Source organism: Macrotis lagotis, chromosome 1, assembly GCF_037893015.1.
Source record: "Macrotis lagotis isolate mMagLag1 chromosome 1, bilby.v1.9.chrom.fasta, whole genome shotgun sequence".
In the NCBI taxonomy this organism is placed as follows: Eukaryota; Metazoa; Chordata; class Mammalia; order Peramelemorphia; family Peramelidae; genus Macrotis; species Macrotis lagotis.
In genome coordinates, this window is record NC_133658.1 from 81,927,806 (window position 1) to 81,954,495 (window position 26,690).

At 37.5% G+C, this 26,690-nt stretch overlaps 1 protein-coding gene and 1 pseudogene across 3 annotated transcripts in view; one reads left to right on the top strand and one right to left on the bottom strand.

The window, feature by feature from the left end:
- Nucleotides 1–26,690, top strand: part of WWOX (WW domain containing oxidoreductase) — a 1,413,871-nt gene that overhangs the window by 262,847 nt on the left and 1,124,334 nt on the right. The gene's annotated exons all lie outside the window — the stretch shown is intronic.
- Nucleotides 20,469–20,991, bottom strand: LOC141500500 (transcription factor BTF3 homolog 4 pseudogene; annotated as a pseudogene).

Sequence of the window (26,690 nt, forward strand, 5' to 3'; positions counted from 1 at the left end):
CACTCTGTCTCTGCTGCAGGGTAGTTGAGTGGCACAGCAGACAGATCCCCAGCCCTGGGGCCAAGAGACCCCAAACCCACATACCACCCCTTACCCAGCATCCACCTGGCCCCTATGGTCCGAGATAAACCATCCAATCCCAGTCCCTTGCAAGAAGTAAAAAAGAAAATGTGTTATATCTGACCACTCTCCCCCCCATGGTCCATCCTCTCCTCCATCACTTACATGCCCCCTGTCCCCTTTCTCTCCTTCTTACTCCAGATGTCTATACCCTTGAGTATATATGCTATTTCCTCTCCTAGCCACCTCTGATGAGAGCAAAGATTTCCTCATTCCCCCCCTGCCTTCCCCCTTCCATATTATTGCAATACCTCATTGTAATAAAGAAAAATCTTAATATCTTAGCTTATTCCTTCTCTCCTTTTTCTTTCTCCATTACATTTCCCTTTTACCTATTGACTCCATTTTTATACCGCAATATATCTTCTAATTCAGTTTTCTCCTGTGCTTCATTTATAAAAGCTCCTTCTACTTGCTCTATTAAGTGAGAAGGTTCATATGAGTATTATCAGTATCATTTTTCTATACAGGAATACATGTAGTTCATCATCAAGTCCCTCATATTTTGTTCTTCTCCACTCTCTATGCTTCGCCTGAGTCCTGTATTTGAAGATCAAACCTTCTGTTCAGCTCTGGCCATTCCAACAGGAACATTTGAAATTCCCCCTGATTCGTTGAAAGTCCCATCTTTTTCCCCTGGAAGAGGACATTCAGTTTTGCTGGGTAGTTGATTCTCGGTTGCATTCTAAGCTCTTTTGCCTTACTATATTTCAAGCCCTACAAGCTTTTAATGTAGTTGCTGCTAAGTCCTGTGTGATCCTGACTGCAGCTCCACGATATTTGAGTTGTGTCCTGGCTGCTTGCAATATTTTCTCTTGGACTTGGGAGTTCTGGAACTTGGCTATAATATTCCTGGGGGTTGTTTTTTTTGGATCACTTTCTCAGGGAGATCGGTGCATTCTCTCCATTTCTATTTTGCCCTCTGCTTCTAGGATATCAGGGCAATTTTCCTGTAAGAATTCTTTGAAAATGATGTCAAGGCTCATTTCCTGGTCATGACTTTCAGGTATTCCAATAATTTTTAAATTATATTTCCTAAATCTTTTTTCCATGTCAGTTGTTTTTCCAGTGAGATGTTTCACATTTTCTTCTAATTTTTTCACTTTTTTGGTTTTGAAGTATTGAGTCCTGATTTCTAGTAAAATCAGCAATCTCCCCAAGTTCTATTCTTTGTCTGAAGGATTTGTTTTCCTCAGAGAGCTTTCTTATCTCCTTTTACATTTGGCCAATTCTGCTTTTTAAAGCATTCTTCTCCTCAATAATTTTTTAACCTATTCTGGTTTTTAACATGTTATTTTCTTTAGCATTTTTTGGATCTCCATGACTAAGCTGCTGACTTCATTTTCATGTTTTTCCTGCTTCTCTCTCATTTCTTTTCCCAATTTTTGCTCTATCTTCCTCACTTGATTTTCAAAGTCTTTTTGAGGTCTGTCATGGCCTTGAGCCCAATTTCTATTTTTCTTGGAGTCTTTAGATGCAGGAGCTTGTACCTCCTCATCTTCAGATTGAGTATTTTGATCCTTCTTGGGGTCACAGGCAAAGTATTTCTCAATGATGTTCCTCTTTTTTCTCTGCTTACTCATTTTCCCAGCCTGTTCCTGGTTTCGGGGTGCTTCCTGAGCTTTTGGGACACCCTCACAAGGATCTCAGTGTGTGAGGCTCTGTCCTGCCTCCTGGTCTATGAATGACCATAAGCGTCCCCCACTGCAATGAGGCTGAGGTGGGGGGCCCCTTCTTTTCTATTGGGTGGGGCACAGACTGCAATCAGGATCTGAATGTGGTCAGAACCCCAGAGTCCTGTTCCATGGGCAGAGGACAGAGCTCTGCATTCTCTCTCTCTTCACTCCCCTTTCTTGGCTCAATGGGCTCATGCCCTGGGATCTCCTGCTTACCAGCTCCGCCTGCTTCTGTTTCCTGGATCTTGACTGCCTTGGCCACTGCTGGCTGTGTGCCCTGAGGACTGGGTTTCACGTTTTCCGCTCTGGCAGAGGTCCCCCATTGTTCCCCCAAGTTGTTCCTGGTGTTCCCGGGGTGTAAATCAGGAAACTGCCCCCGCTGCTGTGAGCCTTGGCTCCCAGCGCCCTAGGGCTGCCTCCAGGAGGGTGAAGTTCCTTCGCTCTGGCAGGCCACCCTTCCGATCCTGTGGAGCCAAGCCTTTCTGCTCTTTTCCAGGTTACCTTGGGTTGGAGAACTGCTTCACTGGATCCCCCTCTGTGGGTTCTGTCTCTTGAAAATGTAGTTAGAGTCCTTAGTTATAAGTTTTGCTGTAGAGCAACTGAGAGAGGGTCCTCTCCTGTTGCCATCTTGGCTTTGCGCCCCTGATTAATGTCCATTTGAAAGAAATTTATCAATATTAGTTTATCAGCTTGGTTGGTTCTTGTCCTTCATTATGAAGAAGATCACAGTGGTATCTCTACATTTCAGGAACATTACAGTGTGTCCGACTGGGGCTGATCAAAGCAATACAAGCTCGGAATGCTCAACCACAAGTTGATCCAAATAGTCCAGGTGAACATCTGGGTTGGGTACTCTAAACTTACGTATGTCACGTTTCCTTTGAGCTGCTTCAATTCTGCCTTCCTCATAGAGTGCAGCACCCTCATTGATGAGGGCATGCCATGCTGGGTGGTCCTGTGCCAGTGTCTCCCATGCTGTACATGGGAGTACTTAAGAGAGACCTTCATTGTCCTGGTTCACTTCTTCTGACCCCCTTGTGAGCACTTATCCTGTGTGAGTTCTCCATAAAATATTTTTTTGGGAAGTGTACATCTGGCATTCTAGGACATCATAGTTGCTCTCTTTGTAGTAATATTGGAATTCTAGGCAGTTTAGCTCAAGAAAGGATCTTCTGCCAGGTGATCTTCAGACTCTAAGACAATTTGAATGGAATCATTCAATTTTCTGACATGGTGCTAATGGACTGTTCAAGTTTCACAGACATAGAGCAAAGAGATCAGCGCAATGGCTCTGTAGACCTTCAGATTGGTTGTCAGTCTAATACCCTCTCCTCTCCCATGCTTTCTTTTAGAATCTCCCAAATACAGCTAGCTCTAGCAATGCACATGTCAACCTCATCATCAGTGACACTGCCAAAGGCAACTGAACTTGTCCACAGTACTCAAAACTTATCCATTTGCTCTAATTGATGGTTCCACATATGAATGGTGTGGTGCTGGCTGATGGAGCACCTTTATTTTCTTGGTGTTAAATGTTAGACTAAAATTAGCACAAGCAGCAGAGAATCAATAGGTACTCTTGCATCTGAGCTTCAGAGGCTGCATTGAGTGCACAGTCATCAGCAAACAGAAGATCCTGCACCAACACTCCTTCCAGTTGAAGAATTTGCCATCAGTGCACTAGCTGACCTTGAGGCTGTGTTCATCTTCATTAAAGGCTTTTGATAATATGGCTGAAAACATCATGCTAAAAAGTATGGAAGCAAGGACACATCCTTGTTTCACTCTATTGATGACAGGTAAATCTTGAGAGCATCCTCCAGTATCCCTAACCCAGGTATGCATACTGTCGTGGAACTCCCATATAATACTGATGAACTTCACCAGGTAACTGAATTTTGACATTATTTTCCATAAACCCTCACAACTGACAGTATCAAGGACCATGGTCAGATCTACAAACATTGTATGCAGACCTCTGTTTTGTTTCTGGAATTTTTCCTGGAGTTGTCAGGCAGCAAACACTTTATCCATAGTTCCTCAGGACGTTTATTACCTTATTCACTTTCAGAGTGCAGGACCCAGAGGGAGGGAATGAACTGTCAACTTTTGATGGGGTATGGGGTAAAGAGTCCAGGAAAGTCCAGGGTATAAATCACTAAGGACAGGTCTGGAATTTGTCTGGTACCACTAGCAGCAGGGTGGCAGAAACGTAGTAAGAGTTTGAGTAGGAATCTGGCATTGGGTAGAGATCACACTGCTGTCTGAAGGACAAGGGGGATTAGGAGGGAGGGCAAAGAATATGGATTGGAGTCAGGAGACCTGACTTAACTTCTCCAGGACTATTGATACATTTGTAAAATTTTGAGTTAATCTGTAAGAGACCTTCCACCTTGAATGTTTTATTGTCCTTCTTAACTCCTTGCAGCACTTGACAGGGTTGACTGCACTCTTCTCTTGGATATTATATTCTTTCCACTCTTGGTTTCTTCTTTCCAGATTCTATCCCCTAATTTTGGTAGCTCCTTAACCTCTGGCCAGGCTCTTCCCTCTTTTCCATTCTTTTCTTCTCTTCTCTCCTTTCTTCACTTAATCATCAGTCTAGCTGAATAGATCTTGCTGTTTTGCAGACAAGGCAGACTGTCTTCTCTGTGTGCCTATGTTCAGGCTGTCTTCCTTCCTCACCTTTGTTTGCCTCTTAGAATTCCTAGTTTTCTTCCAAGTTGAGTTCAGGCATATCTCTAACATGAAGTGTTTTTTTTTAACCAAATTATTTTGTGTTTATTTTATAAATATTTTTTAATCAGCACCTCCTGTACTCGGATCAGAGTTGGCAGAGGGCCAATGATAGATATTTCTTCAAGGTTCTAAGGGTCACCTTAGGGGTGGCTGAAGTTTTCTAGCTCCATCGTGAAGATACCATTGGTGTGCTGTTCATTGATTGGTAGTTATAATTTACTAACCTTTAGACAGTTAATTTACTAACTAGGTATAGTGAGGACAGTTGTCACAGAAACAGCCCCCTAAATCAGGAACACATTCTTCTTTTCCACACACTAGGTCCCTTGGTGGGGTAGCTTTGCCCTTAGAGAGCACATGTGACCAAAGTATAACTGTGTAGTCCCTAGTTCTTGGAAATCCTTTTCTTCCTTCTTGATGTTCTCAGAAAATTCTCCTTAAATTCAGTTCTCTGAGGGGTCCAGGGGAGGTTCCATTGTAATCCTGTTTGTATATAGTTTGTCCTTTGTGTATCTTAGCCCCAGATGCAGCTGTTTCCTGCTCTCTCCTCCACTCTACCTCACAGGGTCAGTCCCGGGTGCTGACCAGCACTGACTAGCCAGTTCCTTTAATGCATAGTTTCCAATAGACTTGGCCAGATGAATGTTTGCTTCTTTCAGTTAAGGCATTATTTCTCCTGTGTCATCTGCCTTTCTCTAATGGTATAAGTACTTTATTCATTTAGCATTGATTAAGGATTTATTCTCAACTTGTCCCTCAAATTGCCTGCCTACTTTTAATTGAGTGCAACAATTGGGCCTTCTTTGATGCTCTCAGTTGAGGTAGAGGGAGAGTTGTCTATTTTTAATTATGTAATCTGTAGATAGAGTACCTGGCACAGAATAAGCACTTAATAAATCTCAGTTGACTTTTATTTACATTGCTCTATAAATATTGTCTCCTTGCACATTATGCATTGATGGAAAATAGGATTCCAAATGAACTGGGTTTGGGAGAAAAGATGATGATTCCTGAATTGGTGGTCATCCAGTCTCTACTTGAATTTTTTTTTTTTTTAGTGATGGAGAATTCAGAGTCATTCCTTATGTTAAGCTCAAATGGGCCTCCCTTGTAGCTGACACATTTTATCCTGAAGTCTTTTCTTCCTAGTTTCATTGGATGGTTTCTCATTAAATCTCAAAGGGTACACCTCCAAAATTCCCTAAAGAATAAAGTCAGTTGTTGAAGTATTTAATTCCTACAAGTTAGAAGTTATATTGAGTCCACTCTCATTTTCCAGCAACCTCTCTCCTTTTATTATTGAAAATTTTGATATTTATGGGAAGACCAATAAACAAATGAAAGACTGTATGTGATTTTGTATTCTCTAGCAGATGACAAAGGCTTGGTTTAGTCACATTCTGTTTTACTCTCAGTTAATGAACTAGTAAAAATGAAGAACATGGTATTCATTTAAATTACTGAGGAATGCTAGCCTTATTTACCATCAACTTTCTGATTCTAATTGTTCAGAAGACAATATGATCTGTAAACTGGGTAGTTGGAGAACCTTCAATGCATCTTTGTAATGGCTTTCTTGTTGCTTATTGAAAGGGACTAATTAACTTTGATTATTGCACTAATATTATGGCACTTTGACAGCCCTTCAGATTTATGACTGGGAAAATAAACAAATGAAATGCAGGTGCTGAAGCAGAAAGAATAAGTTATTACTGAACTTTAATTACTTGCAATGTGTAGCCAGGAGAGAATTAGTTGATGAATTACAGGATGCTTAAAATTTACATCAAATTGTGAGCAATATGCAGGTTAAAAAAAAACCACAAGTTGCTACTTAAAAGAGAAAGTGATCAAATACATGTTAGGTATGATGCTAGTATTTTTTAATAATAACTCACATTTTTCTATGATTTTATAATTTACAAATCATTTTACTTTTTTTAATTCTGGGAAATAGGACAACTATTATTATATTCCAATTTTACAGATTACAAAAGTGAGGCTCATTGAGATTAAATGATTTATTAAACATCATATGCAACTGTGGCCAAGATGGGATTTAAACTCAAGTCTTTTGAATCCAATTGTAGCATTCTCTCTACTGTACTACTCTATTTCTTTAGAGCATTTTCAGAAGTTTAGTACCAACTTTCATCAGTTTTGAAAAATAATATGGGAGAATTTACTATTGAAGTTTCTTTGATTTTTATATTGTAATTGGGGCTCATTATATCAGGCAACCATACCATGCCTAATTGCAATATGATAGTTATTATCCTATCCACTTGTTTGGCAAATAAAATCATTACTATCCTATTAAAGTTATGTTGGCACAGTTATATAATTTATCACATACAGAATATTTTCCTTATAACAAACAATTCTATGAAGTGGTCAGTGCAAGATTATTATTCTCATATTTACAATTGAAGAAACTGAGCTTTAGGATGAAGTGATCTGCTTAATATTACACATCTAGCAAGTGGCTGATCCGAGACCTGTTCCACCTGATTGCAGGACCAAAACAGGCAAACTTCAAACTCAGGATTTTATGAAAGATTATATCATATTTATTTTCATAGTATTTTTCAATCATTCCCTTTAGCACCCCAATTCTAAAACAACTTATTAAAGGATTGAAGAAATGTTAGTATATACTCTAGTTAAAAACTCTTGTTTGATAATTAGTAATCTCTGTATGACATAAATAGTAATTCAATTGAGAACCCTTCAAGTTCTGAATTCATGATCTAAATCAATTCTAAGTACTCAGACATCCCATTCTATAACTATTCAGGGAGAAATTGAAATTTATTGTAATGATATAATGCCTGTTTTTGCTCTCTTTATACCTTCAATCTAGGTCAAGTTGAGTTAATATTTTTGAAGTCACTTAGCGCAGTACTTGGTAGTACTTATATAAATGTTTATTCTTTTCATGACCCTATCTAGTCTATATACTTAATTCCTTATCCTGAGGAATCATATAGATCTGTCTCTAGAGTCCCAGTCTTTTACTGCTGGAGTAAACACATATCATTTCCTGAGTCCCACTACCTTGCAGGATTGTTGTGAGGATCAAATGAAACAATATTTGTAAAGCTCATGGCACAGGACCTGAAACATAATAGGCAGTATATACATACATACATACATACATATATATATATATATATATGTATATATGATCTTTCCTTTCCATCTTCCTTTCTTTCCTTTTTCCTCCCTTCTCTCCTTCTCTTCCTTATTTCCCCCTCTTATTGCCTTTGTCTTTCCATTCCCTCTTCTTGTATTCTCCTTTTGTCCTTCTTCATCTTCTCATTCATATCTCCTATCTTCTTCCCTTCCTCCATTCCTTTCTCCCTTCTTTCCACCCTCTCCCATGGAATGGTTTTGGAGAATAGGTATTGTGAACAAATATACAAATCCCCTTACTTTTACTTACTCAAGTCAGAAAGAGTATTTTGTGCAGACTTTGACACACAGTCTACTTCATCTAATTTTTGGAGGTGAAGTTTGTCAACATATGTGTCCATTGAAAGAGAAACTAGAAAGGGGAAAAATATCTCTATTGCCTTTCAGTGTATTGCATACTGTTGTGGAATGAGATTTGATAATAATTTTTAATTTCTTTGATCATTTATTACTTAGAAAAGAGGAAATTAGAATTGCAGGGTATGATTTATTCTAATCTAAAAGAAATTGTCTGAAATAAATCTCTGAGTTTTGGAATGTCTATCATAGCCATGAAAAACATCAATACTTTGCAAAGGTAGAATGATTCTTCTTGTTCACAGCTTAATTGACTTTAAAGCTTAATGAAATATAGTCTAGTCCTATTGGTACAGATTTCTATGATAAACACTATGCTTTGAAAAGGGAAAATTTTGTGTTATATTTGGTTCTTTTTTAATTTATACAATTTTCTAATTGCATAGGATTAACAATGATTTAGCTAATGATGTGTATTTAAAGTAACAGGTACGTTTCTTAGAATAATTATTTTTTTAAACTAGCTTTTTTGTTAGAAGCTTAATTGATACTAGATTTCTGTTCTCTAAGGAAAAAGAAATTACAATAGTTTTGTTTAAATAATAGATTTTTTCCAAATCTGGAATATTCATTCTAAATACAAACATGAAATCAGGCATATATTTGGGTTTAACTCCACATAGCATAGATGGGACCAATGGTATTTTGTAATGGTTCTGTCAGTAAAGTATATCATAACACCAAATGTGTTTGAAATGATTAAATAGTTTCATTTACATGATTTGTTTTGTTACCTGAATTGAAGCTATTAGATTGGCATCAACTTGAGCTAATGCTTCAGTCAAACAATGTTAACTCCCTTGAGTAGTCATCTCTTTCCAGCAACCATACTTTTTGCTCTCTATTCATGTACAGTATTTCCATGGAATTAACTACCTTGATCATGTTGTTTCACCTAATGTCTGTTTCTCTCAGGCTTCTTCCATATTCTGGTATTGACAGAAACTTGATTTGTCGCAGAAGAAACTGCACCCTGGCCATCTTTTCCAGTATATAACCCTGAGCCATTGGTTCTAGGAATCAGCCCATTCTTTTCTTTTCATTGCAGTTACACAATCTTATTCTCCATTTCCTAAATTTAAAATACCTGACAATCTTTGTATATTCATTAATCTATGAGTATTATCAATTTTAAATTTACCTGTTAAAATCGGACAGGTCCCATGTTTGAAAGTAAATGAGCCTGAGAGTCAACTAAAGTTAGATTCAGGAAAAAAGAATTTATCTTGAATAAAATGCATATATAAGAAACCCTTATTCCTTCAAAAATATCACTGCCATTTTTTTTAGTTTGTAAAAGTTCAAAACAATTATTCCTTCAATTCCTGGTCCTTAATAAAAATATATTAGCCAATTTTTTGTTTTAAAAATTCAAAAGAAATGAAATTTGTTGAGGTTATTGTAATACCATCTGACTTGTAGTTTTATCAAATTTAAGAATAATGCTCAAGGAGAATCCCTGTCCTATATCAGGGGACTTCACCACATCCTGATGTTCCCTATAACTTTAGGGCCTCCTGGTTCTTCATTCCTATCTATTCCCACAACCTTGTGCATACAATTTTGATTGTATACAGGGATATCATACCCTTGATCTCATCATTACCCAGATGTGTTCAGCTTCTGACTGTAATCTAATATTTTACTCTCCTTTTGCCTCACTCTTTCTTGTCCCTATATCACCTAGTTCTTTCAATTAACTGTTTCAGAATTATAATGTCCTCTACTCTCTAATCCCTTCTCTTTGCTTTCTTCCTACCCATCTGACAAGTCTTTAAGTCTCTTTATCTAGATCATCACCTGTTTATGTCCTTTACCAATTATGAGTGTTCCATAGGATTTTGTCTTGACTTCTTGTCTTTCTTGACATTCTCTCTTTTGGTGACCATGTCATTTCCCATGAACTCAGTTATTATTTTTTGCAGATGACTTCCCTATTTACATATCCAGTTCTAGTCTCTCCTGAAATTAAGTACTATATCTCCTACTGGACATTTTGAATTGGATCTACTATTGGCATTTTAAATTGAACATATCAAAACCAGAACTTATTAATCTTTTCCTCAAACCTACCTTTTTCATACCTACCTATTTTTATGGCATGGTGGATAGATCCAGCAGCGTGATCTTGGGCAAGTTACTTAACCCCATTGCCCTGGGGGGAAAAAGTCAACACCCTTCTAGGCATCCAGGATTATCTCTTTTATGACATTGACTATATATGCATAAAATCAACAGCAATTTAAGAAAAAAAAAACAATTGACCAATTACTGGTCAGTGTGGGAACCTCCACCATGATTTTTCATCAAGGGGCTGGGAAAAAATACACTGGGAGACATGAAAGTCAGCCCACAAATGTTTTCTTCCCTTCTCATTTAGAAGAATCACCTAATTCAGTGTTAGAATTTCTTACCCTTTCCCCCCATTCCCCTCTCTCTTTGTGATAGGAAGGTGAGTGGTCAGGGAAAAGAATGAGAAACCAGAAGGGAAAGTTACAGGAGATGATAACCAACTTTTGTCTTAAAGAGTAAAGTAGAAGGAAGGGAAAGTGGTGATATCTGTGTTTTTTTGTTTGGCTCTTATTTAGGACAGTCCTGATACTGCTCATTAGACCCCAAAGGAGGTGATTTTTTTTTTTTTTTGCTTGAGCCCCTAACTCCAAAATCTACCAATCTACTAGTACCAAACTGACTGGTTAATATGCTCAATTTCTGCATGCTAAATTTGGAAATAAGTATAGAAAGATATGTGACTTCAAAATTTTTATATCTCAGTTGTTTTAGCTCAAATAAAGCTACTTTTGACACTCTTTAAGAAGAGATTTTATACTTGAAAGTTATAAAGTTGTTTTTTTCAAAATAATAGTAATAATAACACATTCAGTAACTTTTTAATAAATACTTGTTGAATTGAATTGAATCTTTTGAATTGAGGTTTACAAAGTGCTATTTTGGAATAAAATCAATTAGTCATCATAGTGCCAGGATTGACAATATTGGTGGCCTAGCTTTTGCTTTGGATTGATCTTAATAATAGAAATTCCTTCCAGTAGGTAGAAATGAGTTTAGTTAATTCCTGAATATTAAGGAGTGGCTGATTTTATATGTTGGGGCAACTGAATAATATGACTGACTTTGGGCAAATAGACAAAAGCTGAAGCCACAGAGTCAGAGTAGATCACAGTGGGATTTGTTTATTTGAAACAGGGGAGGGGAAAGTAGTTGAGTATTGAGGAAATACTATCAACTATCTGTGGTAATTTATTTGGAAAGGCAAAGAGGGAAGAAATTGAAGTTGAATTGATTGGTTTGTAGGACTTTGTAATTGGGATTGAAGAAACTGAAGAGATAGGTAAGGTAGTAGGCATAAGTATCCTGAAAGTAGTGAGTTGCCTTGATGGAGACTTGCTATAAAATGTCACTTTTACATCTTCCAGCAAGAATTAGGCTCACTGATTCATTGTTATTTGATTTATTTTGCTTAGGTGGGGCCACCTGAAATTCAGCACTTAACCTAATCCCTAACAGCATTCTTATTACCATAAAGAAATCTACAGTGTTCCATTTCTTTTGGCAAGTACACCTTTTTAAAACAGCAATGAAGTTAGCAGCTGACAATTCTAAGGGTTATATGATTTGTGGAAACTTTACTTGCAAAGGAAAATGGATGAATTAAAAACATTGAACAGCTTAACTGACACCCACATGGATGAATTGTGGAGATCTATTTTTACTTATACTATAAACATATGGCATGTATTTTCTGCTCTCATTACAGATGCTGAGAGAAGGCAAAGACAAATATTTATATTACATTCATGTTTTACAGTAAAAACACTATTCAGTTTGTTTATACAGTTCCACTGCTACAGTTTTTATGGTTGGTAATGAAACCACTGTAAAACCAAGTCTGAATTATATAGCAGATGTGAACAATCCATAGCATTCAGAAAGATAACCTGTAAAGGATCTTAGTACCATGGATAAAAGAGTAACAGGTGAGTTATTTTAGATCCAGTCTTAGGAAGCTCCTGGTGAGGAACTTCTTCTACTCATTTAGTTTGGCACCTCTCCAAAATTTAGAGTCTTTAGACAATTGCTTAGTGGTAGTCAGAGGTTAATGACTTGTTCAGGGTGCCTCAATAGATATAAGATGTGGAGTTTGAAATCAACCCTTCCTTACCCTGGCATAAATGCTATGTTTGTATGTTTCTATAGATTGTTCCAAAAGACTTAGATTTTTGGAGCATCCTATATCTATTGAATATCCCATCTGTCCCATTGATTAACTTTTCTGTGTTTTACTCTGGATCAACTATAGTTTTGATTATAACTGTTTGGTGTAACAATTTGAGACATGGTACTGAAAGATCCCTTTATTTTTAAAAATTATTTCCTCTTATTATTTTCCTAAATTATTAATTAAAAATAATTTTACCTTTCCTTACTCCACATTTTTTCCACCCATTATTTTCCTTTAGATTCTTGAGTTTCTGTTTTTCCCAGATTGATTTACAGCTCTATGAAGTAGTCCTTTGGTAGTTTGGTAGGCATTGAATAAGTAAATTAATTTAACTAGTGTTCTTATTTTTATTATATTTATTATATTGGCATAACCTAACCATGAGTAATTAATGTTTTTCAATTATTTAGTTCTGTGTTTAATGAAATTTCCTTTTTTTAACTTTCTGCTGAGTTTTAAGATATACAAAATTTCTGTTTTCATCTTAAACTATGCCCTACTCCCAGTAGATATTTTTAGCAATAGCCAGGTCACGAAATATCAGAATGTTTACATATGACTCCCCATAGACTCTCCCTGGAAGTGGTTATAGTGCATCTCTAGCACTTAAAGAGAGAAATCCTCAGAACTTGTGAGAAATTGATTTAGAATTTTATAAAATATTATAACTGGAAAAAAGGTACCTCATTTCACAGAGGAGTAAATTGAGGTTCAGAGAAGTTAAAATAACTCCAAAGTCAGATAGCCAAGTAAGTAGGAAATACTACAGGAAGGAGTTATATCCAAATTTAAAAAAAAAATTATCTGTCTGGTGTGCTTTCTACACTATACCATAAAATTACCCATAGACTTTCTAGAATAAAGCATTTTTGTTTCCCTTTATTTTCCCTTCTTTTATTCAGATTACATAAATACTTTTATACAATTTACATGAAAATACACAGAAAAATAAACATTAATTTTAAAACCCATCAAACTTCAATGTTACTTATAGATTGTGCAGTTAATTTCTTCCACTTGTCCTCCCATTTTATTTCCTGTTTACTATGAAATCATATTGGTCACATCCCTCTCCACCCTTCTGGGTTTCATTTCTCCCTAGCAACTCCAAGCTCTGATTTTCTTTTTTGTTTTTTTCCTGAAGGAAGATATTGTCTATGAAGGCATAGTACACTTTAAGAAGAAACAATCTCTCTTTAAATTTTTTTTTTTATTTTCAATTTTCAGTTCTTTTTCGGTAACCCCTTTCTCATCCACTGAGAAGGCAAGAAATATGATGCCTTTTAAATACTTTGAAGTCATGTAAAGCATGTTTCCATATTAATCACGTTGAAAGATGAAGCAAGAAAAGTAAAGAAAGTGGGAAAAAAATGCTTTAGTCTGCACCCAGACTTCACCAGTTCTATTTCTGAAGATGGATAACATCCTCATGAGTCCTTTGGAATTATTTTGGATCATCTATTTGATCAGAGTAGCTTAGTCTTTCTTATTTGATTATTGTTACAATATTGTAGTTACTGTGTTCAGTGTTCTCCTGCTTCTGCTTACTTCAATTTGTATCGGTTCATACAAGTCTTCCCATGTTTTTCTGAAATCATCCTACTTCTCATTTCTTAGAATAGAATGGTATTTCATCACAATCATTTATCACAACTTTTTTTTGGACATCCCTTGGATTGCTAATTCTTTGCCACCATAAAAAAAAAGAGCTGCTGTAAATATTTTTTGTATATATTGGTGCTTTTCCTTTTCCTTTTTTGTTTTTGATCTCTTTGGGATACAAAACTAGTAGCAGTATTGCCAAGTTAAAGGCTATGCACATTTTTATAGCCCCTTTGGGCATAGTTCCAAATTGTTTTACAGAATGGTTGAACTAGTGTATAACTCCAATAATAGTATCTTGCTTTTCAGTCATTTCAATGGTGTCCAGCTCTTCTTGACTCTATTTAGGGTTTTTGTGGCAAAGATATTGGTGTGCTTTGCCATTTCCTTCTCTAGTTCATTTTACAGATGAGTAAACTGAGACAACCAAGATTAAGTCACTTGCCCAGGGTCACACAGCTTAGTAAGTATCTGTTTGAATATTATTCTTCCTGATTCCAATCCCAGTGTTCTATCCACTGTGCCATGTCCCTATTTTTCCATGTCCCCCCAACATATGTCATTTTCCTTTTCTGTCATGTTAGCCAGTCTGATAGCTATGAAGTGGTATTTCAGAGTTGTTTTAGTTTGCATTTCTCTAATTTTTAGTGTTTTAGAGCATTTTCTCATAGGACTGGATAATTATTTTTTTGCTTGCTCATATCTTTTGGCCATTTATATTTGTGGAACTCTCTCTCAAAGAGCAGATTTGTTATTTTTTTTTTAACAGATTTTATTTGCTTTGAGTTTTACAATTTTCCCCCAATCTTACTTCCCTCCCCTCACCCCCCACAGAAGCAATTTGCCAGTCTTTACATTGTTTCCATGGTATACATTGATCCAAATTGAATGTGATGAGAGAGAAATCATATCCTTAAGGAAGAAACATAAAGTGAAAAAGATAGCAAGATCAGATAATAAGATTTTTTTTTTTTCTAAATTAAAGGCAATAGTCCTTGGTCTTTATTCAAACTCCACAGTTCTTTCTCTGGATACAGATGGTATTCTCCAAGGAGCAGATTCATTATAAAGTTACTGTCGCTCATTACAGATTATATCTTTCTTTTATGAGAGTATTCTTCAGAGACCCTTTCCCATTTGAGTCAAGATCTCCCACTTTCTTCCTCATGTTAGAATCCCTTCCCCATCTGACTTCTTCATGCTGAGAAATTATAAGAGTTATCTTCCCTTTGTTATTTATTTATGGACTGGAATAGGGGACATCCCACATTTCCCTCCCACCTCCACATCTGCCTTCTTTTATTCATCTTTCCATTCTGTAATTTAGTGCCATAAAATATATTGCTTCACCTTTGATATGGATTGTACAGTTCAATCTATGATGTTTCAAGTCTATTTTCCAACAGTTAGCACTGCTACTTCTTTAATTTCTTCCCTCTACTTCTTCTTTCTATCTTCTCCTCTTCCTCTTTTTCTTCCTCCTCCTCCTCCTTCCCAATCACCTTCTCCTTTCTCTCCTCTTTCCCGTCATCTCCCTTCCCTTCCTCTTTTTCTCTTCTTCCCCTATCCTGTCCTCATTCTTCTCTTTCATCTCTTCCACTCTCTCCTTCTTCCTCTTCTCCTCTTCCTCTTTCCTTCTATAGCAGAAAACATAAAAAACTCTAGTGTTTCATCTTGTTCTTCATTGACCCAGAAGTTTAGAATAGTTTTTTTTAAAGTTTAAATTAAAATTTTTACCTGTATATTTCATGAATTCAAGGCATGTCAACAGCTTGGTTGCTTTCCCCTAGGACTCTCCAGTCTGTCCAAATTTTTCCACTTATTTTGTGCCAAGAACTACACAAAATGGTTCGGATATAGTCAGAGTGGAACAGATCAGGGAATCTTTTTTGTCTTACTTTGTATCCCTGATGCTTAACCTAGCTCCTGGTACATAACAGGCGTTTAATACATTCTTGTTTACTATCATCAGAACACTCCTGGTGTTCTGGGCTTAGTCAGTCCAAGATCTCTCATAAAATAGTCTAACTTTTTAGACTGCTAAACAATACTGCATTTCTAGTCCACTCAACTTCCCTCAGATATTATCTTTCAGATATTTAGTTTTCTCAGCTGTGTGACCTAGTGGATTCAGATAGATTTGAAGTCTTATCTCCAACATAGACTGAATAGTGAAATCACTCAACTGTTCAGAGCAACTGAGGACAGCTTCTGAAGAATGGAAGTCATGGACCAGTTGAACTCTCACTGAGAGTATCCTAAAACAATTAAGGCATTAGACCCAGGAAACTATACTTTCTATCCCATGGAGTTGTTCTGAGGAAGGTCCTCAGAACTTGTAAAGTTTTTGAAAAGTGTTAAGTGTTTATTGTTATAGTCAGTATTTGTTCAACAAGAATGGCTTGCAAGAATTGTACTTTGGATCTAGAATATAAAGATGGGGAATGATAGAAGGAATGTAAAATCTAGTAAGGGGATGAGACAGATATACACATAAATTAAATAGACTAGATTGTATTTTTTTCCAACACTTTTCAGATTACAAGAACCTTTCATGATAAAAGCATTGAGAAAGTATAGAAAGTATTATCATCCTTATTTTTCAGATTGGAGAACATTGACTATACCAGGGATTATGGGTTGTCTACCACGTTATAGGTAGAAGAGTTTGATTATAAATCTAGGTTTTCCTATTGTAAATCTACTACATTTTTTTATATCAGCATATTTAATATCATTATCCATAAGGCAAATTTATGTATTATTTCTCTTCTTAAATCATTTATTGTCCAAGTATTATGTTTTATATGATTTACAATGATAGAATTTAAATAGATACATAGAATAGGTAAATTCAAAGGTATGTAACAGTCATAATAGTTGTTTTCCATTCATTTTAGCCTTTCCATTAGGCTTTATGAATGCTTTCCAAGAATTTAATTAATATCATATCACTTCGTTCACTGTAATTCCTCACCAGGGTTATGAGAACTTGGGAGTGTTCAGTTTCTTATTGAGTTTATTAAAAGCTACTTTTCATAGAACTTTTCCTATTAGTTATTTTTTTATATAATTTAATAAAAGCAGAAAATACTTTAAAATGGCAGTGTATATTAAATTGATGTAGCTAAAGTGGCCAAAGGGACAAAAAAAGGATTTTATTTCAATTTGGATAAAAAAGAAATTCATACTCTTCTATTGGGAAGAAAATGTAGTGTTATTTCCTTATCTGTAAAATGGGAATACTAGCACCTGTCTCTCAGGGCTGTTGTGAGAATCAAATGAGATAATACTGCAAAAGTGTCCAGTGACTCCTCTAAGTGTGTATAGGACAAGAGACCTCCACTGTTAAATAGAACTTCATTGTGCTTGTTTGGCATCCCCCAGAGGCAATCTTCTTTGAGCCAGAGACTTCTGGACCAAGCTCCAGTGCTTTGCCTCTTCTGCTACCCTATTGACCTATTATAACCTCTGGGCACCTTGCTTTTGAAGGGCATTAGTTTGCCTGGTTCATTGATAAAAGGGGTTTGAGCTATGAGAATTGTAGATACAATTAGACTTGGACAGCCAATAATCTCGAGTTTGGGATAAGCCCAAATTGGAGGGTGAGGAGTTGGATTTGGGGTTGTGGGCAGATCTTTTCAGGAGACCATGAGTTGGCATATGAATCTTGGAGGATGAGGGTTTACAAAATTTTTATTTGCACTGATTCTTTAGTGATGTCTTTGAGTGGTTTGAGACCCAGAGAGAACATTTGTGGACAGGTGAGTACCAAGTCAAATCAGCAAGCATTTACCAAGCCCTTATTTGACCAGGCTGTGGATTGAGTGCTGAGGACAGCCCAGCAAACAAAAAGAGAGTCCCTTGTTTAAACAAGAGGCATCTCTCCTTCCTGTTCTCACTATCATTAATCTTTGAAGTGAGACTTCTGACCTTTCATTTAGCTGAATGAACACTCAGCTCTTAAATGGAATGATCTTTTCTCAGTTTTTAAATTTGGTGATCTCTCTCCAGTCTTTGATATAGTCACCCTCTTTTCTTTTATGCATTCTTTTTTCTTGGTTTTTGTGACACTATTCTTTGCAGATTCTCCTGCCTAGCAGCTGTGTGGCCTGGTGGATGGAGCCCTCAGCTTAGGGTCAGAAAGACCTGAAGATACATCTGTCTCAGACATTTAGTAGTCATGTGATTCTGGGCAAGTTGTCTTGCCTCTGTCTGCCTCAGTTTCCTCAATTATAAAATAGAGATAATGATGGGATACACCTTGTGAAGTTGTTGTAAGGCTCAGATGAGATATTTGTGCAGTCTCTAACACAATGCCTACCACATGGTAGGTCTAAATAAATACTACTCCCTCACTTCCTCCTTCCCTCCCTCTCTCTTCCTTTCTTCCACGTTCTTACCTCCCTCCCTTCCTTGATATATTTGAATTATAAAATTTAGAATAGCAATTTTGTCAACACATTCTTATTTATTAGGGTGGAGCCTGATGAAGGAGGAAAGCTCTCTTATTTTAATAATTGTTTTTAGATTTTTTTTTTTGCAAGGCAGTAGGGTTAAGTGGCTTGCTCTAGACCACACAGCTAGGTAATTATTAAGTGTCTGAGGCCGGATTTGAACTCAGGTACTCCTGACTCCAGGGCTGGTGTTCTATCCACTGCATCACCTAGCCACCCCTGTTTTAGTAATTTCTTTATGCAGTTAAGTTTACTTTAGTGATGGAAGCTTTTGGGACTTTGACATTAAGATAGGAGATGGAAGGAACAGCGCTGCTTTACATAAGCTGAGCTTCTCCTTTAGAGGTGCAGGGTAAGGAGAGCATTTGGCTTCATTACTGCTTGAATTAGAAAATACCCAAGTTGGGGGGGTAGTTGCTGTCTGGGATTTTGAGGGACAATTATTGACCTTTCTGACTTAGTATAGTAGATTTCCACAGTGACTGCAGAGGTTGATAGGGGAAGTATTTTATCTTTTTTTTTTGTATGGTTATTTTATTTTATAGTCCATATATTATATAAAACATAACAGGAGAATGAACAAGTCTATAAAATCCATGGAGGGGTTTGGACGACAAACCACAAGAGCTCTCTTGCTCTCTTTTGCTTGCGCTCTCTCTCTGCTGGTGTCGTCTGCAGACCTCCAGTGTATTCTTGGTCTCCAAAGCTATGCAGGGTCAGAGGGAAGCCATGGCTAGTTTGGATGATGGTCAGACAGGCCTAAGCAGATCCTCAGTCTCTCCTTCAATGCCTGCTCCAACAAAGGTCTGAATGGTCACAATGCAAAGCTTTCCTCGAAGGCCTTGAAGGAAATTCTAGTGAAGGAGCAGCCCTGAGCCTTCCAGAGGAGGTCCAAGCTTGCTGCCTGGGGCCAGCGAGCCCCCTAAACACTGCTCTACTCTACACAAATGGTGGCAGGTGGCGTGAGCTACAACAGGGATGTCCAATCCACAGGTAGGTTTCAAGGCCAATGGCAGGAAAACAGGTCAAAGAATCCTTTCAGAGTCAGCATCACCATCCCATTGATGTGGTACCCCGTGTGCTCCCAATTCAACAGAAGACTGACAGTTCCAAACTTGATGGAAAGAGAGCTGTCTCTGTCCTTCAGAACAGTGAAGACTGTTGGGATGTTAAGTCTCTTGGCAAAGAAAGCATGCCAGCTCCCCAGATTTAATTTCACTGACTGCCATGATCCATGGCAAATGGAAGGTCAAGAGTGGGTCTGCTGTTCCCCAGGACAAGAGAAACAATGTTTTACAAGGAAAGGGGTCTAGCTGTTCACACAATCCTAAATGGAGAACGTCCTTCTTGGTCTAGATAAGAGGTGAGGAGGAGCACAAACAGAGGCTGATCAAACCATTTTAGGATGAAAGGGGGCAAGGAAACACCTCGGAAGAAAGGCAGGGAAAGAGAAATCCTTCTAGGTCTGACCATGGAACCAAAGGCAAAGACCCTAGGTATGCCCCTAGCCCATGCCTAGGAGGAAGTCTGCCTCCCATCTCTCAGGAAAGACATTTTAAACACAGAAAAGTATTTGCAAATACAATAGTTAACACAGCAAATTGAAACCCAGTCTTGAATGTTCTGACGTCTTGAGTTCTTGAAATATAGACAAGAAACTCACTGTTCACTATTTCTGTGCACTATTGGGCAAAGATAAAAAGGAAGAGACTTAAAGATTTGCTTTATTTTCTACTGGGGACGGGGAGGATCAATAGAACTTTTATCCAATTTGCTCTCCATTGTATACACACACACCCACACGCTTGTACATCCACACACAACGCACGCGCACACACATAAAAACCCTCAAAGCTGCACCAATACTTCGTATTTTGACCAAAAGAGTAAATCCTGGGAGAAGTGCAAAATGCAAAATCAACTGACAGAAAAATGCTGAACAAACAGCATCATTAATATACAAAATATTTATATTACTGAACTATTAACAGGGCGACATTCTCTGCCACGGCACAGCTCTGGAGCTGCCCGCTCCTTCCTCTGACCTAGTCCATGCCAGCCTCCAAGAATCAGTCAGGCTCTAGTTTGCTTCGTTCTTCGATGCTTCGTCAAAATTTTCTACAAGATCTGGCACATCATCATCTTCCTCGTCGATGTCTTCAGGCTTGGGGGTTTTGCTATCCAACACTTGCCATGGGAACTGTTCAGCTAACTTCCTAAGACTCGTTAAGCTGTCAGCACCAAGCTGGCTTAATATTCCAGGGAGCATTTCTGTGATTGGCTTTGCTTCTGCATGGCCAGTGATTGCAAAGGTGTTGGCAGAGAGGGAAGCCTAGACTTTGGGGTTGTTGAAGTGAATAACCCTCCCATCATCTTTAATCATGTTCACCTCTTTGATACCAGCAATATTATTCACAGCCAATTTTTTGAGAGAACTCTGAAGTTTCTTGTCGTCTGCTGTGGCCGTTCTATGAACTACCTTCTTTCTGCAAGCTGTGCTCTTGCCTCCTATCCGGACCTGAGCCTGAAGCTTGGCTAATTTTTCTTGATTCATGCTGTTGGTGGATCTGGCGCCGAGGCCGGGGCTTCTCCAACGGCAACACGCGGCCCAGACGGCAACACACGGCCAGTATTTTATCTTAATATCTTTTTTTTAAGAGAATGAAGATTTAATTGGTTCGAGTGGAATATTCCCAATTAAACTATTTCAGGGTTAATATTCCTAGTAAAGTCCTCTCAGAGTTAAGAAATATTAAAGAAAGAACAAACTATTTTTCTTTTGAATTTTTTACAATTTCCCCCCCTAATCTTGCTTCCCCTCCCACCTCTGACAGAAGTCAGTTTATTTGCCTTTATGTTGTTTCCACGGTATACATTGATCTAAGTTGAATGTGATGAGAGAGAACTCATATCTCTAAGGAAGAAAAATAAAGTATTGTGCCTGATTGTTGCACTAATGGAATGAGTAAGTCCATTAAGGTTGGTCATCACCCCCATGTTGCTGCTAGGGTGCACAGTGTTCCTCTGGTTCTGCTCATCCTGCTCAGCATCAGTCCATACAAATCTTTCTGGGCTTCCCTGAATTCCCAACCCTCCTGGCTTCTAATAGAACAATAGTGTTCCATCACATACATATAACACAATTTGCTAAGCCATTCCCCAATTGAAGGACATTTACTTGATTTCCAATTCTTTGCCACCATGAACAGAGATGCTATGAATATTTTTGTACAAGTGATTTTTTTTAATAAATTACTAAAATATTCTTGTTTAAGAATAAATATAATACCCCCTCCCCCCCAAAAAATATAGACGCTCATGAGAAATAAAGTAAAGGAAAGAGAAAAAAAAATGTGATTCAGTCTGTGTTTTGATACCATCAGCTCTGCCTCTGGGGTGGATCACATTCTTTATGATAAGTCCATCATAAAAGTTACTTCCATATTTTTGCTCTGTTGCTGTTGCTGATTGTAATTCCCTCCATCCATTCCTCCCCAATACCATGTATTATATTTTCTCTCTCTCCTTTCACTCTGTCCCTCTTCTAAAATGTGTTGTAGGGTAGCTGAGTGGCATAGCAGACTGATCACTGGCTCTGGTGCCAAGAGGCCCACATACCACCCCTGAAACCCAGCAACCACTTGGCCCTGTGGCCCCAGATAGTCCACCCAATTCCAGCCTGTTGCAAGAAATAAAAAAGAAAATGTCCTATATCTGATTATTCCCTCCTATATCTACCCTCTCCTCTGTCACCCACATCTCCCCCTTTACCATTTCTCTCTTTTTTACTCTAGCTGTCTATACCCTATTGAGTGTGTATGCTGTTTCCTCTCTGGGCCATTTCTGATGAAAGTGAAGGTTACCTCATTCCCTCTCGCCTTTTCCCCTTCTGTATCATTGCAAAAGCTCATTGTAAAATATATATATATATATATATATATATATATATATCCTTTATATGAAATATCTTAGCCTATTCCACCTCTCCTTTCTCTTACTCCCAGTGCAGATTGAGTATTTATCTTTTAGCCATTGACTCCATTTTTACAATATATTATATCTTCAAATTCAGCTCTTTCCTGTGCTTCATCTAAAAAAACTCCTTCTACCTGCTCTATTAAATGAGAAGTTTCATATGAGTATTATCAGCATCATTTTTCTATGCAGGAATACATGCAGTTCATCACCATTAAGTCCTTCATATTTTACCCTTCCCTTCTATTCTCTATGCTTCACCTGAGTCCTGTATTTGAAGGTCAAACTTTCTGTTCAACTCTGGTGGTTTCAACAGGAACTTATGAAATTCCCCTGGTTCATTGAAAGTCTATCTTTTTCCCTGGAAGAGGATGTTCCGTTTTTCTGGGTAGTTGATTCTCAGTTGTATTCCAAGTTCTACAAGTTCTTATTGTAGTTGCTGCTAAGTCCTGTGTGATCCTGACTGCAGCTCCATGATATTTGGATTGTGTCCTTGCTTCTTGTAGTGTTTTCTTTTTGACTTGGGAGTTCTGGAACTTGGTTATAATATTCCCAGGGTTTGTTTTTTTGGGGGGGACCTCTTTCCAGGGGAGATTGGTGGATTCTCTCAATTTCTATTTTGCCCTCTGCTTCTAGGACATCAGGGCAATTTTCTGGTAGGCTTTCTTTAAAAATGAGGTCAAGGCTTTTTTCCTGATCATGACTTTTAGGTATCCCAATAATTTTTAAAGTATCTTTCCTGAATTGGTTTTCCAGATCAGTTGCTTTTTCAGTGAAATGTTTCACATTTTCTTCTAATTTTTCATTCTTTTGGTGTTGAAGTATTGTGTCTTGACTTCTCCTAAAGTCATCAGCTTCTTTTAGCTCCATTCTACATCTGAAGGATTTATTTTCCTCAGAGAGCTTTCTTATCTCCTTTTCCATCTGGCCAATTCTGCTTTTTAAAGCATTCTTCTCACCAGTAGCTTTTTGAACTGTTTTATCCATTTGACCTATGCTGGTTTTTAACATGTTATTTTCTTCAGCATTTTTTGGATCTCCTTGACTAAGATGCTGGCTTCTTTTTCATGTTTTTCCTGCATCTCTCTCATTTCTTTTCCCAATTTCTCTTCTATCTCCCTTACTTGGTTTTCAGCATCTTTTTTGAATTCTGTCATAGCTTGAACCCAATTTCTGTTTTTACTTGGAGTCTAGATGCAGGAGCATGTACTTCCTCATCTTCAGATTGATTATTTTGATCCTTCTTGGGATCATAAAACAAAGAATTTTTCAATCCTCTTCCTCTTTTTTTCCTCGGTTTACTCATTCATCCAGCCTGTGCCTGGTTTTTGGGTGCTTCCTGAATTTTTGAGTATTATTGGGACACCCACCTTGGTGGGTTTTTTGGGACACCCCACTACTGGGACCTTTATTCCTCTGAGGTCTTATGCTTTCTTGCCTCTGCTTTGATATGTACATGACTACAGGCACTCTCCTCTGCCCTGGAGCTGTGAAGAGGGTCCTTGCTATCTTAGTATGGAAGACTAAACTGCAACCTGGATCTGTGTGGGCAAATATCAGAGGCTGACCCAGGGAGAGCAGAGAGATTTCTGCAGTCTCCTCTGACCCCCTTACTGACTGTGGGCTGTGCTCTGGAGGTGTAGGATGCTTTCCCCAGATTCCTGCTGCTCTGAGGCCAATGTTCCTCACTCCACACTCATTCTGGTGCTGCAGTTCTCTCACCTCCCCTTCAAACTGTTCCTAGTGATTTCTGGACTGTGCTGTGCTGTGCTGTGCTGTGCTGTGCTGAGCTCAATGACACCAGGGCTTTTTTCCAACCCCTGGTCCTGGTGAAACACACCTTTCCCACGGAGTTTCTCAGTTATCTTGGACTGGGAAATTGTATCACTCAGTCTTTCTGTGGGTTCTACCCCTCTAAATTTTGGTTAGAGTCATAATTTGATGGCTTTTGGAGTTTTGGGGGGGAAGGAGTTTCTAGGAAATGCTACCTTCATGCTGCCCTCTTGGCTCTGCCCTATCTTAATATCTTTTAAAAATCTTTAAGAATTGGGGGCAGCTAAGTGGATAAAATCAAGCCCTGGAGTGAGGAAGACCAGAGTTCAAATCTGGACTCAGATACTTAATTATTACCTAGCTGTGTGACCTTGGACAAGTCACCAACCTTTACTTTGTTACTTAACCATCACCTTGCAATCCCTCACCCCTCAAGAAAAAAACCCCTTTAAGAATTGTATTCATTTAATCTCTTGTTATCAATAAAATTGTTTTAAATCAAATTTTATAGGCCAGGTGTGACTTATTTGAATTCTAACTCCTAAGCCCAAATTGTTAGACTGATCTAGGTTTGTTCTGGCCCACAATATTTTTTATTAATGAAATATTTAGGTGGCACTTCCTCTTTAACTTGGAAGTCATACTCATTTCTGTTTAAGAGAGCTCAAAATGGGTTTAAGGCTAGGCAAAACTATAATGTGCTTAAACTGTCTCTTGAAAGATGCCATATTTTATATCAGGTTTTGACATTATTGCATTTTTTTTTTTAGGTTTTTTTGCAAGGTAAATGGGGTTAAGTGGCTTGCCCAAGGCCACACAGCTAGGTAATTGTTAAGTGTCTGAGACTGGATTTGAACCCAGGTACTCCTGACTCCAGGGCTGGTGCTTTATCTACTGCGCCACCTAGCTGCCCCATGCATTGCTTTTTTTTAACAGAAAACTTTTTTCATATTATTTATAGCCCATCAATAAGCAGTTTATGCAAAACTGAGCCAAAGGCCTTATGATAATCAATAAATAGTTTATAACTACTATGGCACTTAGGGATAACTTATTCAATATTTGATTATTTGATAATCAGTCAACAATTAGCAAGCATTTATTAGGTTTCTACTAGCCAGGTCAGATTCTGTGCTAGATACTAGGTATTCAAGAAAGAAGATGTAGAATAAATGCAAAATAAACTCAAGATAATTAAATATGATGTCACTAGGGAAGGACTGTATTAGTCATGTGGAGAATCAGGAAAGGCTTTGTTTAGAAGATTTCTTAAGCTGAGATATGTGAATTCCATTCTTAAAAATATTTTTATTTCTTCATTAAAATTGGTTTCTTTGTTTTTTATGTTGTAAATTTAAAAATGTTAATTTGAAAGGGGGTTTATAGGCCTCACTGCAGGAAAGGTAAAAAATATATAATGAAACTGAAAAGATAGGTTGGAGGCAGATTGTAAAGGGCTTTAAAAAATGAGAAACAGAATTTGCCTTTTAGCTTAGAGGCAATATTGGACTGACATGGTAAGAATTGTGTTAAGGAAAATCAACTTGACTGTTGTGTGAAGAATCAGTGTGGTGAGATTAGAGATCATGAGACCAATATAGTAGTGCTGAGAAGAGGTGATGAGAACTCCAACTAAAATGGTAGCTGTGTAAATGGTAAGCAGTCAGTGCTTGGGAGAGAGGCTGTGGAGATAGTAATGGCAAATTTTGATCATTGACTGAATTGGGAAAAATTGAGGCTCACACTAAAATTATTGGGATAATGGTGACATTCTCAACAAAATTTGGGAAGTTCAGTGGAGGAAGGTTCAGTGAAGCTTTTCAGGGAAAGATATTAAGTTCTATTTTGGATAAGTTATGCTTAAGATTTATGAGAGATGTGCATTTTGAAATGTTTAATACACCATTGGTGGTTTGGCACTGGAATGCAGGAGAGGACCTGAGACTGGTTTCATATACATACTTATACATATCTATGTAAATCATCTATGTAGAACAGAAATTAAAACTTTGCTAATTAAATTTCAGAATGAGAGTTTATAGAGAGAAAAGGAACCCAGTGAATGACAATAATATCATACTAGAATAGAAATGGATCCTGCAGGGCAGCATATTGATTTCGAAAACCTCAAATTAATATTATCTGTCATGTATTTTATTTTCATTTATTTTATTAAATATTTTCCAATTACATTTTAATCCGATTCAGGCAGCATTCCAGAGTGATCCAGGGTCACAAATTTGACACCTCTGATGTTGACACCTATGATGATTTAGCAAAGGAGCCTATGGAGCAATCAGACTGATATTAAGAAAACTTAGAAAAGCAGTGTCTTGTAAACTGAGAGAGGAGAAAATATGCCAGAGAAGAGAATAGTCAGTTGTATTAAATGCTGTAGAAATAGGATTAGAATGAGTATTAAAATAGACTGTTAGAATGGGTATTCTAAAAATCATTGGTAACTTGACAGTACAGTTTGAGTGAAGTGATAAGGTCAGGAGCCACATTGAAAAAGTTTCAGATGTGAATGATGAAGTATAAGCATTAAGTATA